Source organism: Lontra canadensis, unplaced genomic scaffold (genome assembly GCF_010015895.1).
Source record: "Lontra canadensis isolate GAN:19392208 unplaced genomic scaffold, GSC_riverotter_1.0 scaffold2, whole genome shotgun sequence".
NCBI classification, from domain to species: Eukaryota; Metazoa; Chordata; class Mammalia; order Carnivora; family Mustelidae; genus Lontra; species Lontra canadensis.
Genome location: NW_022630996.1, coordinates 14,443,853 through 14,456,888, shown reverse-complemented (window position 1 = coordinate 14,456,888; position 13,036 = coordinate 14,443,853). Strand labels below are relative to the sequence as shown.

General features: G+C 41.6%; 1 long non-coding RNA gene across 1 annotated transcript in view; it reads right to left on the bottom strand.

Moving 5' to 3' along the window:
• Positions 1 to 699: 699 nt before the first annotated feature.
• LOC116874463 overlaps positions 700 to 13,036 on the bottom strand; it is a 57,395-nt gene continuing 45,058 nt past the window's right edge. Inside the window, exon 3 of the long non-coding RNA XR_004384002.1 lies at positions 700 to 714. This is a non-coding gene — a long non-coding RNA (uncharacterized LOC116874463). The remainder of the gene's footprint in view (positions 715 to 13,036) is intronic.

The window sequence follows — 13,036 nt, the reverse complement described above, 5'->3', positions numbered from 1 at the left end:
AAAATCACCAATGACTTCTCTGAAGAAACTAAACAAAATATCCGGTGAGGACTAAACAGTTAGTGTGGTTCTGAGAACCCCGAAGTCAAGCCCTCTGCACCCAGACACTTGGTGGCTCCCCCACACGAGGGCATGCCTCCTGTGGCAAGGTGCACCCACACGCACAGAGCCCCGGTGAGCCTTCATGTTACCTCAGCTAAAGCGGCGTGGAAGTGGAAAACTACGATAAACAACAGAAGGACCCTGGAAGAAACAGAAAATTCCAGGCAGCGAAGGTACTTTAGAAAGAACTAAAAAAAACAAGTTTTGTTAGTGTCCCTATTTAAGAAGCAATAATTTAGGAAGCAATAATTACATCCATATAACAAGAAAAACACCATCACAAAATACAAGAAATAACCAACCAAGAGAAAGATCAATTGAATTAAAATTCCGGCCCCGCAAAGCCTGAGTGAACGCCACGGGCACGCGCCTGGGTATCATAACCTCACAGTCGGGACTCCAAGGATTTAATTCTACGACACTGACAACGCCTTACCTAAGATGGGCTGTACTCACAGCACAGTCAGAAGTTCACACTGCAGACGGGGAACATGTCCATGGTAAGGAGACAGGGGAACCGAGACCCACTGTGAACACCTGAGTCTGTTTTTCATTCCTCTGCTAGCCTGCAGGATGACCCACGGGCTTCTCTTAGTACCTGTCTGTCCTTTCCTACAGAAAGAGGGAAACCAAAGGTCGTGTTTTTATAGTGACATAATGAAGACTCCCGGAAAGTATTACTAAGGAAGAACTAGCTTCATATGAAGACTTCAAGATACTAAAACATATTCACGGGTAACATGTGCAATTTTTTTCTGCGGAACTTCACAGAGAAGATAAACACTTCTCCCATCTGGGTGACTGGCATACTGTCCTTCCTGAAAGTAGAGAGAGGGAACGGGATATTGGTTCAAAACCCTACTAGTCCCAAAGCCCTGTTTTTAGAACCAAAAATTCTGCAATGCCCTATTTACTATTCTGAAATAAAATTCATTGGTAAATAGTAACTATTTATTTTATTATTTATTTATTTATTATTTAAAAATAATATACATATTATTTTTAATAATAGGTATTAATTTTTAAATACACATATTATTTTTAAAACATCAATATAATACTCTAAACGTAATATAAAGGAGAAAGTAAAAGAAATCCAATTTATAATAAAATACTGCATATTCAATACATAAACAACTTTTTAGGTTTGATGAACTGTGTAATGAAATAGATGCTTTTTAACTTACTTATAAGGAATAAGCTTGGATTACGAGGAGCCAAATCAGAAGCCTTCCATCTTAAAAGTAGTGGAAAACAAAACAGGAGCAGTGTGGGTGGACAACAGGATGAAAAGGACTATATTTTGTGTATATTAAAAGTATGCAAAAGTTACCTTGTGTTCTTATTTAAACGGAGATAGGTCTAGGCTCAAGTAATTATGAGCTGATTTTTATATCCAAGATGGCAGCTGAAAGTCATGTGAGATGCAGGACAATTCTTTCTGTCTCTTCCACCATGGAACATCTTAATTCTCTGACTTCCACCCATTTAAAAAAAAGCCTTCATTGTAGAACGAAACACCATCTCATTCCTACTAAGTCCTCTAGGGGGCGGTACTGTTCCCGTGAGAATCCCTGGCTAGATGAGCTATGGGAGACTGCTTCTAGCTTTTACGTTCCATCACTAAGACTCTAATCCTGAAGGACAAATCAGCAGTATACTTTAGAAATATATTAATTTACTATGGAAAATGACTGAAAAAATTAATTTAGGTTAGGCGTATGCCATTAACTGGAGCCATAGTCATTATTATTTCCTCTTCCTGAATTCAAGATAATTGCTTACTCCATATAGACTACGGAGTGACAAACTCTATCTCTGCCATTTATTTACACAGCACAAAGTGATCCGGATTTTAGAATTTTTAACATTCAAATCTGGTTAATTAATAATAAAAAGGGAGTTTTTCATAGAACTCTACAACTCTCATTTCCTCAAACAAGAATTAATGCATTCTTTCACATGTGGTCATTACAGGAAGGGGGGGGAGCCATTTACTGTAAATGCTTTTCTGATGCAATTCTACCACCTCTTTCAAAGAGAGAATTCATCCAAGAAGCCTTAGTCACTTTTTCAAGAAAAATGCCACTGCACTGAATGTACACAGACTAAACCACATGCCCGAGCAAAGAAGCTGAGCAGATCCCACCACCAGAAAACATGGAGAGAGGCGAGGCGGGGTGGGGGGTGGAGGGGTAGCGGGGGAAGGGAATCTCATGTCAGAACAGATTAAGGAGTACATCTCAAAATCTGGCCTTTAGTACAGGGAAAAGTCTGACACACATATAACATCACTGTTTCACAAATCAAATGCAAGCATCGATTTCCCCCTGCCCAACTTTTAAAGCTACTTCCTAAAAATATAAGACTTCAGCTCTAAACCAGGAAGCTATGTGTAATTAGTATCTTAGCAACTATAGTTATTTCATTTTCAAAAAATTTCATGCACAGAAAGAAAAACGGAATCCTCACTTTAATATCTGAAAATGAAACTACATTTTGGAAGAGGGTAGATTTCATATTAAAAGGATGATATACTGAATAACACTATAAAGCAATTCAGAGGGGGAAAAAACTTAAGACAAGTTCTGAACTCTTCTCAAAGACAGGACTAATTCTTCTAAAATCTCATATCCACCCAAAGAAAAGAAAGGAAGGATTTCTCCAATTTATCCTTACCTGAATCACCATTAATTCTTCTAAGAGCCAGATGCACCGACTTGTTTCTATAGCAGAGTCAATGCTAAGCCCAAAGCCAAGCAATCTCTCAAAATGCAAAGCATTTGCTGCTGGAGCCTGAAAATCCCCTTGATGAATGAAACTGCCCCTTGTAATATCCACATTCTGAGCTGGCTATTGGCTACGAGAAGGCAGCGCGTGTGGAAGTCTGATTTGCCCGCTCCTGGGCATGCCTCTCTTATATCCCATCTCAGAAAGACTACAGATACACAGCTCCTAAGTGAGTCAAAACTAGAAAGGGTTCGTTTCTCAGTAGCATTCTCTCTAACGCTACGGAAACCACGGGGAGAACAAACCACAGTGAGACTCTCCTTCGCTAGGCAATGCCAACGAAAGAAAGAATTATTATGTCAACACTGGCAATGTACAAATGAATCTCAAACCACTGCCAAAGTTTTTCGTGTTATATGACCGCCTGTGAGTTATACAAAGGTATAGGCTTGGTGCACATTATTTTTAAGTCAAGAATTCTGAGCCATGGTTTGGAGGCTCAAAATTACCAAGAAGTAATGAAAATTCTCAAATGAAATGTAATCTTTGTGCTACACTAATAATGATCAACCAAGAAATTAAAACCAAGAATAACACAGCAATGGTGTAAACTGATCTTTCTAGAATTAGGGGTTTTCTTTTTTCCTTTTTTCTTTTTTTGTTACAAAAAATATTTTACTTATTTGACAGAGAGAGAGAGAGCACAAGCAGGCAGAGCAGCAGGCAGAGGGAGAGGGAGAAGCAGGCTCCCCGCTGAGCAAGGAGCCTGATGTGGGACTCGATCCCGGGACCCTGGAAGGTTATTTCTTGTATTTTGTGGTGACCTGAGCCGAAGGCAGACGGTTAACCACTCAACTGAGCCACCCAGGTGTCCCAAATTAGGGGTTTTCAGCATGTAGTCCTTGGACCACGTGCATTAGAATGACCTAAGACTGACTTATCTCTGGGGTAGGGGCACCTGGGTGGCTCAGCTGGTTGAGCGTCTGACTCTTGATTTCGGCTCAAGTTGTGATCTCAGGGTCCTGAGACTGAGCCCTGCATCGGGCTCCACGCTCAGTGGGAAGTTTGCTTGGAACTGCCTCTCACCCTCTACCCTCTCCACACCCCCTCTCTAATGAATAAATCAATCTTAAAAAAAAAAAAAAAAAAAAGAACCTCTGGGGTAGAGCTCAGTAATCCACAGGTTAACTAGATTCATCTTATATACTTTGAAGTTTGAGGACTATTCTTCCTGTCAATGCAACTGAACAGCTGATTATAGCTGCTGTCACTTTCCTTTCTTATTCAGTTATTTTGTCTTCGATTACTATTGAAATCAGAAGAAATAAGAACTATGTGTGGCTTTAACTCCGGGGTGGGGGGCGAGGAGAGCTGGTCTGGGTTCACCTGACCTTCCCTGACCCCACCGCCTCTCTATCCCTCCAAACTCAAGCTGCAGAACGTGAAAAATGCAGTACTCGAGGTTGAGATGAGCATTACATTAGCATTATTAAGCATTAAAAGATGCCACCACTGGAAAACAAGCAAAATTTACAATTGCTAACAGCAAGAGGAAGAAAATGAAGGAGAGAGGACACTGAGATTACTGACTGCTGACCCCGTTCCAGGTATCAGGTCAAGAACTTTCTATCAGTTTGTTGCCTCAGAAGTCTCACCAAAAAGTAACTTCTTCAGAAGTGTACAAAGAAACAAGTTCAGGAGTCTACATCTAATAGCAGGGACACAGCAGCAAGGCATTTCCTAAGCTCGACTTGACATTGACCTCCTGTGCCCACCTCCACCTCCATCATTCCCTGCACATAAAGGATTTTTTTTACAACTGACTGATTGGATGGACTGATTGATTTGTGTGTGTGAGAGAGAGTGTGCTCTGGCATGTGGGTGCAAGAGGCAGAGGGAAAGGAACTCAAGCAGACTCCCCGCTGAGCATTGGGAGCCCGACACGGGGCTCAATCCCACAACGTGAGATCATGACCTGAGCCGAAATCAAAAGTTGGTGCTCAACCAACTGAGCCACCCAGGCACCCCACATAAAAGATTTTTTAAAAAGGAAACTGAGAAATGTATCTGAAATGATGCCATCTTCCCATAGCTCTTGTCTGCGGTACCTTCTTTATCCAACTGAACACTGTGGAACCTTTCAGAATATTTACAGTAGTTTTCAATCCCCTGTTCTCTACTTTGACCATATTTACTTCAGTCCGAAGTGCTGATGGGGTACGCCCCATCATTATAACATGAACAGTAAAATCAGTGTTTTTTTGAGTATCATCAGCAAGTATGAAAACTATGTTTCACTTTAACACAAAGGATTTTACCTTCTTCCTCCAATACACATTAAGTTTCCAAGGCAATTTTCTGGATACGGGGAGGACCCCAACCAGCACATTTAGAAATAAGTTCTCCAGTGCTCCCCTCTGTGTTTCAGGACGACTAGGCACTCGGACATCTGACAGTAAGGAAACCCACTGTATACCTTCAACTTTTTACCATGAGCTGCTGCAGAGTGTATCTGGTGTTCCAACTATTTTGTCTTAACAGGAAAATTTGGATCTGTCAGGACAGCAGTTCTCACAACTATACGTTAGCATGGAGCCAATTTTTCCCCTCACATGAAATCTTAGGAGAAAGTCCAATATGGACTCCGGATGGAAGTGGAGCGACGTGTTGATGTGGCGGACTAGAGGAGGGAAAGTCCCCCTCTGGGGTTTATCTGGGCTGACTTACTCATCATCCCCCAAGGTGGCTACTGAGCCAACACCACCAAGCCCCAAGGGCTATATTGTTTTTAAAAGATTCTTTATTTATTTATTTGGTGAGGGGAGAGAGAGAAAGCAGGGGCAGGAGCAGAGGGAAAGGGACAAGCAGACTCTATGCCAAGCACAGACTGTGATGTGGGGCCTGATCCTTGACCCCGAGATCATGACTTGAGCCGAAACCAAGTCAGACCCTCAACCAACTGAGCCACCCAGGTGCCACCCAGGGCTCTATTTTATCCCTTCTCATACCCTGGTGACTTTTTAAAACTTGTATTATATTTTATTTTATTCTGTATACACTTTGAGATGCCTTTACATCTCAAAGTTGGGAATATATGAGAAATTTTCAAATGTCAAATCATATTTCAAGTGCTTACACTACATTCAACTTGGGAATCCTATTTCGTATTTGGCTAATGTGGACCCTAACACAAAAGAGTACGGTTTCTATTTGTATCTCTTTGGCGACAATATCCTTAGCATATTTGCAAGTTCAACTTTTTTTTTTTTTTTTTTTTGAGATGGAGGGAGGTAGAGGGACAAAGGAAGAGAGAGAGAGAGAGAATATCAAGCAGGCTCCACACCCAGCACAAAGCCCGACACGAGGGCAGATCCCACCACCCGAAATCACGACCTGAGTCAAAATCAAGAGTCAGCTACCCAGAAGCCCCGTAGGTCATGGTATAAATACAAAATTTTGTCAGGATAATGCATTTTAAAATGAAAAAGAACATCACTGGAACTCCTAAGATGCCCTGCTGTGATTCTACTTTTCATCAGTGGCTGTTAGCTTGCTATAGATGGTACAGTAAGTTTCAGATTATACATGAAAATACAAACAAACAAAAATTACCTTGAGATTTAATATGAGGAATGAATTTGAAGTGTTGCCAGGTAATCGTTATTTTATTTTTTTAAAGATTTTATTTATTTATTTGACAGAGATCACAAGTAGGCAGAGAGGCAGGCAGAGAGAGAGAGGAGGAAGCAGGCTCCCTGTTGAGCGGAGAGCCCAATGTTGGGCTCGATCCCAGGACCTAGGATCATGAGCCGAGCCGAAGGCAGAGGCTTTAACCCACTGGGCCACCCAGGCGCCCCAGTTGTTATTTTAAAAAAATGGAATACTAGATCAGCACACAGAACAAAGACTGAAATGCCTTCATGAAGAACCAATACCTCTAATATCCTGCTCACAGAACATGTAACAGCCTTTTCTTCCCAAGTATCTTCTGACTGGCTTTTCCCCAGTTTTATTTTATTTATCCCAGTTTTATTAAAATAAATATTATTTATTTTAAAAGGTTAACATGTCTCGTCAGGGAAAGACATCACATTTCCAGTGTTCTTGCAAGACAATGGTCAGAGTGGAGGGGCTGTCCTGAGTCACCTGGGACCACCAACTTGAATCAGGGCAAGGCCTCAATGTTCTGTCCCTCAGAATAAACATAGTGTTTACAAGTAGCAAATTCTATGTCCAAGACAGTGTCATAAACATTCACATACATAGAAGGGATAACAGTGACTTGTCGTTTCACAATTCATGATTAACTGTATTTCTCATTTCAAAGTACTGTGAATTCTCCCATGATTTTCGTTTTAACTTATTATTAAAAATAATTATGAGAGTACTCTAGTAGTACTTGGAAATTTTAAAACAGTCAACCTCATTCCAAGAACCAAAAGCATGGTTAAGAGAAATAAGTGGTTATGTTCCCCAAATATATCTATGTCGGTGCTTAAGACTGGAGCTACCTTTCCCTTAGGAATGATGCTGCCAGTGACAGTAGCCAGCTCAAGCCACAGAAACATATTTCAATTATAATGTATTCGTAATACAATATACCTGATATGAAATGTATATTGTAACTGTACTGCAATACTAGTAATTATATAAGGAATAAACTAATAGAACTAAGAATTATTTTTATTTTTCTGTGTGCAAATGTGTAAGAAAATTTAATCAGAAGAGGATGACCTTCCCTAAGACACTCATGATTACTTAAAAGTTGATGACATTGGGGCGCCTGGGTGGCTCAGTGGGTTAAAGCCTCTGCCTTTGGCTCAGGTCGTGATCCTGGGATCCTGGGATCGAGCCCCCACATCAGGCTCTCTGCTCAGTGGGGAGCCTACTTCCCTTCCTCTCTCTCTGCCTGCTTCTCTGCCTGCTTGTGATCTCTGTCAAATAAATAAATAAAATCTTTTAAAAAAAAAGTTGATGACACTGGTTATTATGCTTTATTTTACTTCCAAATATACTACATTCTTTGATAATGATTATATCCTTACCCTTGGGCTTAAAGCTGTGACTGGCATCCCTGGTGGGGGAGCTCTCCAAGACAGAAGAAGGAAAAAAGCTTAGAAAAAGAGAGATTTACTTGAAATATAGAAAAAAATGTGGTAATATATTGGGTGGAATTCATGAAGACTAAAACCTGAAGAAGCAGTTGGACAAAGAAGAGGATTTAAGAAGAGGATTCCACCAAGTGAATGGCGAAGTGTGGGATTAGACCTCTTAGCTGAGCCAGACAGCCTGGCTCTTTTACGGAGTGGAGGAGTCTGGGAGGCCGACCAGAGGCAACGTGCAACTGGTCACGGGGGTGACCAGAATGTGTGCGAAGCAAGTGTTTATAACATGGGAAGGCTTTGTGTGGTAAACCTGGTAAGAATTCGGTTGTCAGTCTTTCAAAAGAAGCAATGTATCTGGCCTGGCTGGTGACTCAGTGGATGAGAATAGAGTCAAGGCTCAGCAGGGGGCAGCGAGTGGTATGTGCTTAGCTTCATGGTCACGGGGCATGAATAGCTCTAAGCAGGAGGCTCCCACGCAAACGGCACTGGCCAAAGGGAACAGACTGGGCCTATAGTGTAACAACTCTCTAGCTGTAACAGCAACTCTGTTCGAACAATCGAAGCATTTTTCGGTGGGACACTGGGGACTCCTTATTTAATTGGGGAGGGGTGGGATGGAATAGAAGTTAGGGATCACAATCTGAAAAACGGGTTTCTATTATCATACCAAACCTCACGCTGTTTCCTGAAAGTGATCACTGGACCCTACCTTATAGTGATAGGAGCTCCACGTGGTTTTTCTTAAATAAGATCTATACCCAATGCGGGGCTCAAACTCACAACCGAGATCAAGAGTTGCACACTCCGCAGACTGAACCAGCCAAGAGCCTGAGCTACGTGCATTTTTAACGTCACAAACGTGCTAAAAGTAAATCTGAAATACAGTATTTAAAGGCCTTTTATTTATTTAACTTAATTTATTTATTTGACAGAGATCACAAGTAGGCAGAGCAGCAGGCAGAGAGAGAGGGGGAACCAGGCTCCCCGCTGAGCAGAGAGCCCGATGTGGGGCTCAATCCCAGGACCCTGAGATCATGACCTTGGCCGAAGGCAGAGGCTTAACCCACTGAGCCACCCAGGCGCCCCACTTAAAGGCCTTTTAGATCACAACACAAACTAAATAGACGGACTGCACTTTTGAATGGAGTGTGAGCATGGGTGTGACTCTGTGTTTCTAAAGCTGGGGAACTCCCTTTCCATTACTGGGCGCCTACAGAAAGAAAAGGAGGAGAATATTGGTTACAGTCAAAGGTATCCCCTCCCATCTGGTTCTGGACAAAAGTCAAACCAGTCTTAATGCGGTGTTTTTCAAACTGTAGGGTGGGTTGTAAAATAAATATGATGCATTACAAGCAGCATTTTTACAAAAACAAAACAACAGAATAAAAGTTTCTCACGCTCAGTGTAACTACTAGTTTATAAACTAGTTGTTTCTTTAATGGTGTGTGTGTTATGTGTACTTTTCCATGCTGTAAAACATAATCATTTCTGGGAGTCCCAAGAAAGAAAATGGTTTATTAGGAAAGAAGATTATAAGATCATGTTTGAAACGAGGGGGAAGGGTTTGTGTGCGGATTTAACTGAATCGGCGCCGTGCCTAGGTGGCCTCATCTCAGAAACTGACCCACAAACCAAGATGTATTTACATTACTAACTGACAACGGTAAAGATACCACCAAGTCATTATTCACTCACTCACCAGTTTCGTTGTCTATTCTCCCTAGTCAGAGGTTATGGGGAGAAGATAAAATTACTTAAAAAAATTAAATAGGGTCGTATAATGTAGTAATTGCTAAGACATGCTGAGTGCTGAGTGACAGTGTTCTCACGGACTCATCAGCATGTCATTAACTCCCAAGAACCCCACAAAGGTAAATACTAATACTATCCACATTTTACCGATGAAGAACCAGAGAAATTCAGTCAGTGGCTTCTGAGGCAGCGTCACCTCTGAACCCAGGAAGTCTGGGTCCAGAAATGTCACCCTTAATTGTTGTACAGTATCTTTAGCAGTTCAGTCCATGATCATCCCTAACTGAGAGGAGGGCTGTGGCGCCAGGGCTGGAGCAGGAAAGAAGTACACCCCAGGGGCCAACTCGTGCTGCTAACGCTCTGGCCTCGGCTCTGCCGTCCTCCTCCCTTCTCCCGCGGTTAAAGCCCCGCGCGCGGATGCCACACACAGTTAGCCTCCTTTACACTCTGATACCCTGATGCATTCTGAACACACTTCCCAGCACATTAGTTCAAACTCCATCTCTTCTTTTCCTCCCTCGAAAACATGCAGAGGAGAACTGAGCGCGTCCCTACTTTTCGGTAATGAATCGAACTCTGATTCATTTAAAGTTAAAAAGAATTCGTTCTCTGGTCCTTAAACGTTCCTATTAGCCAGTCATTTCCAACACACCTTTGTGTCCTGCCTCCTCAAACCAGTGACCAAGCAGCCCTCGTGTTCACTGTTGGTCTGGGTTACCCAGAGCTCCGAGGGGCACTTCTTTCTCCATAATCACTTGTGTTGCTCTCATCGGTTTCAAACAAGATCCAAAGATATCGCAGATATGATATACACTGTGAAAGGTGCACCTTTGTGTTTCAGAAAAATATGAAAGAATCATGTACCAAAGCTTTCTCTTTTTTGTCCAATCTACCCACCCTTGCCTTCAAGATATATAGTAGCCCTACAGACAGAGCGTAGACAGGCAGTAAGGGAGGTAAAAATCAACATGATTCTTGGTAGCACAGTTACCTTTCCTAGCTACCAGGTCCACACGTAAGAAACTAACACAGTGTTGTGTAAGTGCCAAGCAAACACAACGTGCTTCTCCATGCTGAAAGGAGAAGGAAGTACTATTCCTCTTCTTATACCATCTAAATTAAAATAGCCAGTGCAAGAGAATCCTGGAACCAAAGGGAAACCATGTTGAGATCTTGGTCTGACCTCCCCACCTTGGCCACGTAATTTGAAATTTTCCTCCGAAGAGCACCTTGTGGCCAAACACAACTCCCTTTCAAATTTAAGACTATAAAAAATTAATGCCTAATGATGCACTGTATGTGGAGAATTAAACGATGAGAATAATTCAGGATTCTTTAAAAATGTAATGCAATACACATATAATTAAGACAAAATCTGAGGCTTAAGCATATTGTGACAATGCTTTCCCAGCCTTGGCTTGAATATACATTTTCCAAGAAACCTATTTAAAGTAAGGCAATGGTAGGGGCACCTGGCTGGCTTAGTCAGAAGAGCATGTGACTTGCTCTCAGGGCCATGAGTTTGAGCCCCATACTGGGTGCAGAGATTGCTCAAAAAGTGAAAAAGTAAATTAAAAAAAAAAATAAGGCAATGGTTAAACACTTTTTAAAAATACATATCATATAGAGTTCAGTCAAAATAAAATTTCTAACTGAGTAATCACCATGTACGTGCCAGGGTCAATGTCAACCCGAGTCAGAAATATGATTTTACTATTTATCACTACAATAATTTTTAGGTTATTTTTAAGTATATTTAAAGTTACTTCTCTTCCAGGTCAGATTATACTGCTTATTTCTAACACATAGTCATCAGGTCTAAAACCAATACTTCTCACAGGGGCTACAATACATTTTTTATAAGTTTAAAAAAAAGGATGATTCAAGTATATACTAATTTAGTGGGTCAGTTTCTAAGAAAGATGGAAGACCAAGGATAAAATATGACACTTTTTACTAGTGATATTACATAGTGGGACTTTTCTGGGGTGACAGCATTCATTTTCCTGCCCATTTACCCGGTTTCACTGCTTGGGACCAAGGGCATTCCTGTTGAAGCCAGCCATCCAGATAAGCATAGTGCCTGGCCGTGGGAATCAGATTCTCTTAACATGGGAAGCTGAATGATTTCTGGGGAAGGGGGAAGGGAGCCAAATGTAAAACTGCAGCCTCCAACACTGAGACTGCATCTATACCTGCAGAAAATAATATGGGTAGTAGCCTCCTGCACGGACCTCTTCCTAGAAACTTTGCCAAAACCAAGGGAAGCAAGGGCAAAAATGAACTACTGGGACTTCACCAAGATCAAAAGCTTTTGCATAGCAAAGGAAACAGTCAACAAAATCAAAAGAAAACCGACAGAATGGGAGAGGATATTTGCAAATGCATATTAGATAAAGGGCTAGTATCCAAAATCTATAAAGAGCTTATCAAATTCAACACCCAAAACACAAATAATCCAACCAAGAAATGGGCAGAAGACATGAACAGACATTTCGGCAAAGAAGACATCCAGATGGCCAACAGACACATGAAAAAGTGTTCCACATCACTCGGCATCAGGGAAATACAAATCAAAACCACAATGAGATACCACCTCACACCAGTCAGAATGGCTAAAATTAACTGGTCAGGAAACGACAGATGCTGGTGAGGATGTGGAGAAAGGGGAACCCTTCTACGCTGTTGGTGGGAATGCAAGCTGGTGCAACCACTCTTGAAAACAGCATGGAGGTTCCTCAAAAAGTTGAAAATAGAGCTACCCTACAACCCAGCAATTGCACTACTGGGTATTTACCCTAGAGATACAAATGAAGTGATCCAAAGGGCCACATGCACCTGAATGTTTATAGCAGAAATGTCCACAATAGCCAAACTATGTTAAGAGCCTAGATGTCCATCAACAGATGAATGGATAAAGAAGATGTGGAATATATATACAATGGAATACTATGCAGCCATCAAAAAAGAAATCTTGCCATTTGCAACAACGTAAATCTTGCCATTTGCAACGACGTGGAAGGAATAAAGGGTATTATGCTGAGCAAAATAAGTCAATCAGAGAAAGACAATTATCATATGATCTCTCTGATATGAGGAATTTGAGAAATAGAGTGGGGGTTGTGGGGAGTAGGGAGGGGAAAAAAAGAAACAAGATGAGATCAGAAGGGAGACAAACCATAAGAGACTCTCACTCTCACGAAAAAAACTGAGGGTTGCTGGGGGGTGGGGAGGGAAGGATAGGGTGGCTGGACATTGCGGAGGATACGTGCTATGGTGAGCGCTGTGAAGTATGTAAGCCTGATGATTCACAGACCTGTACCCCTGGGTCAAATAATACAATATAT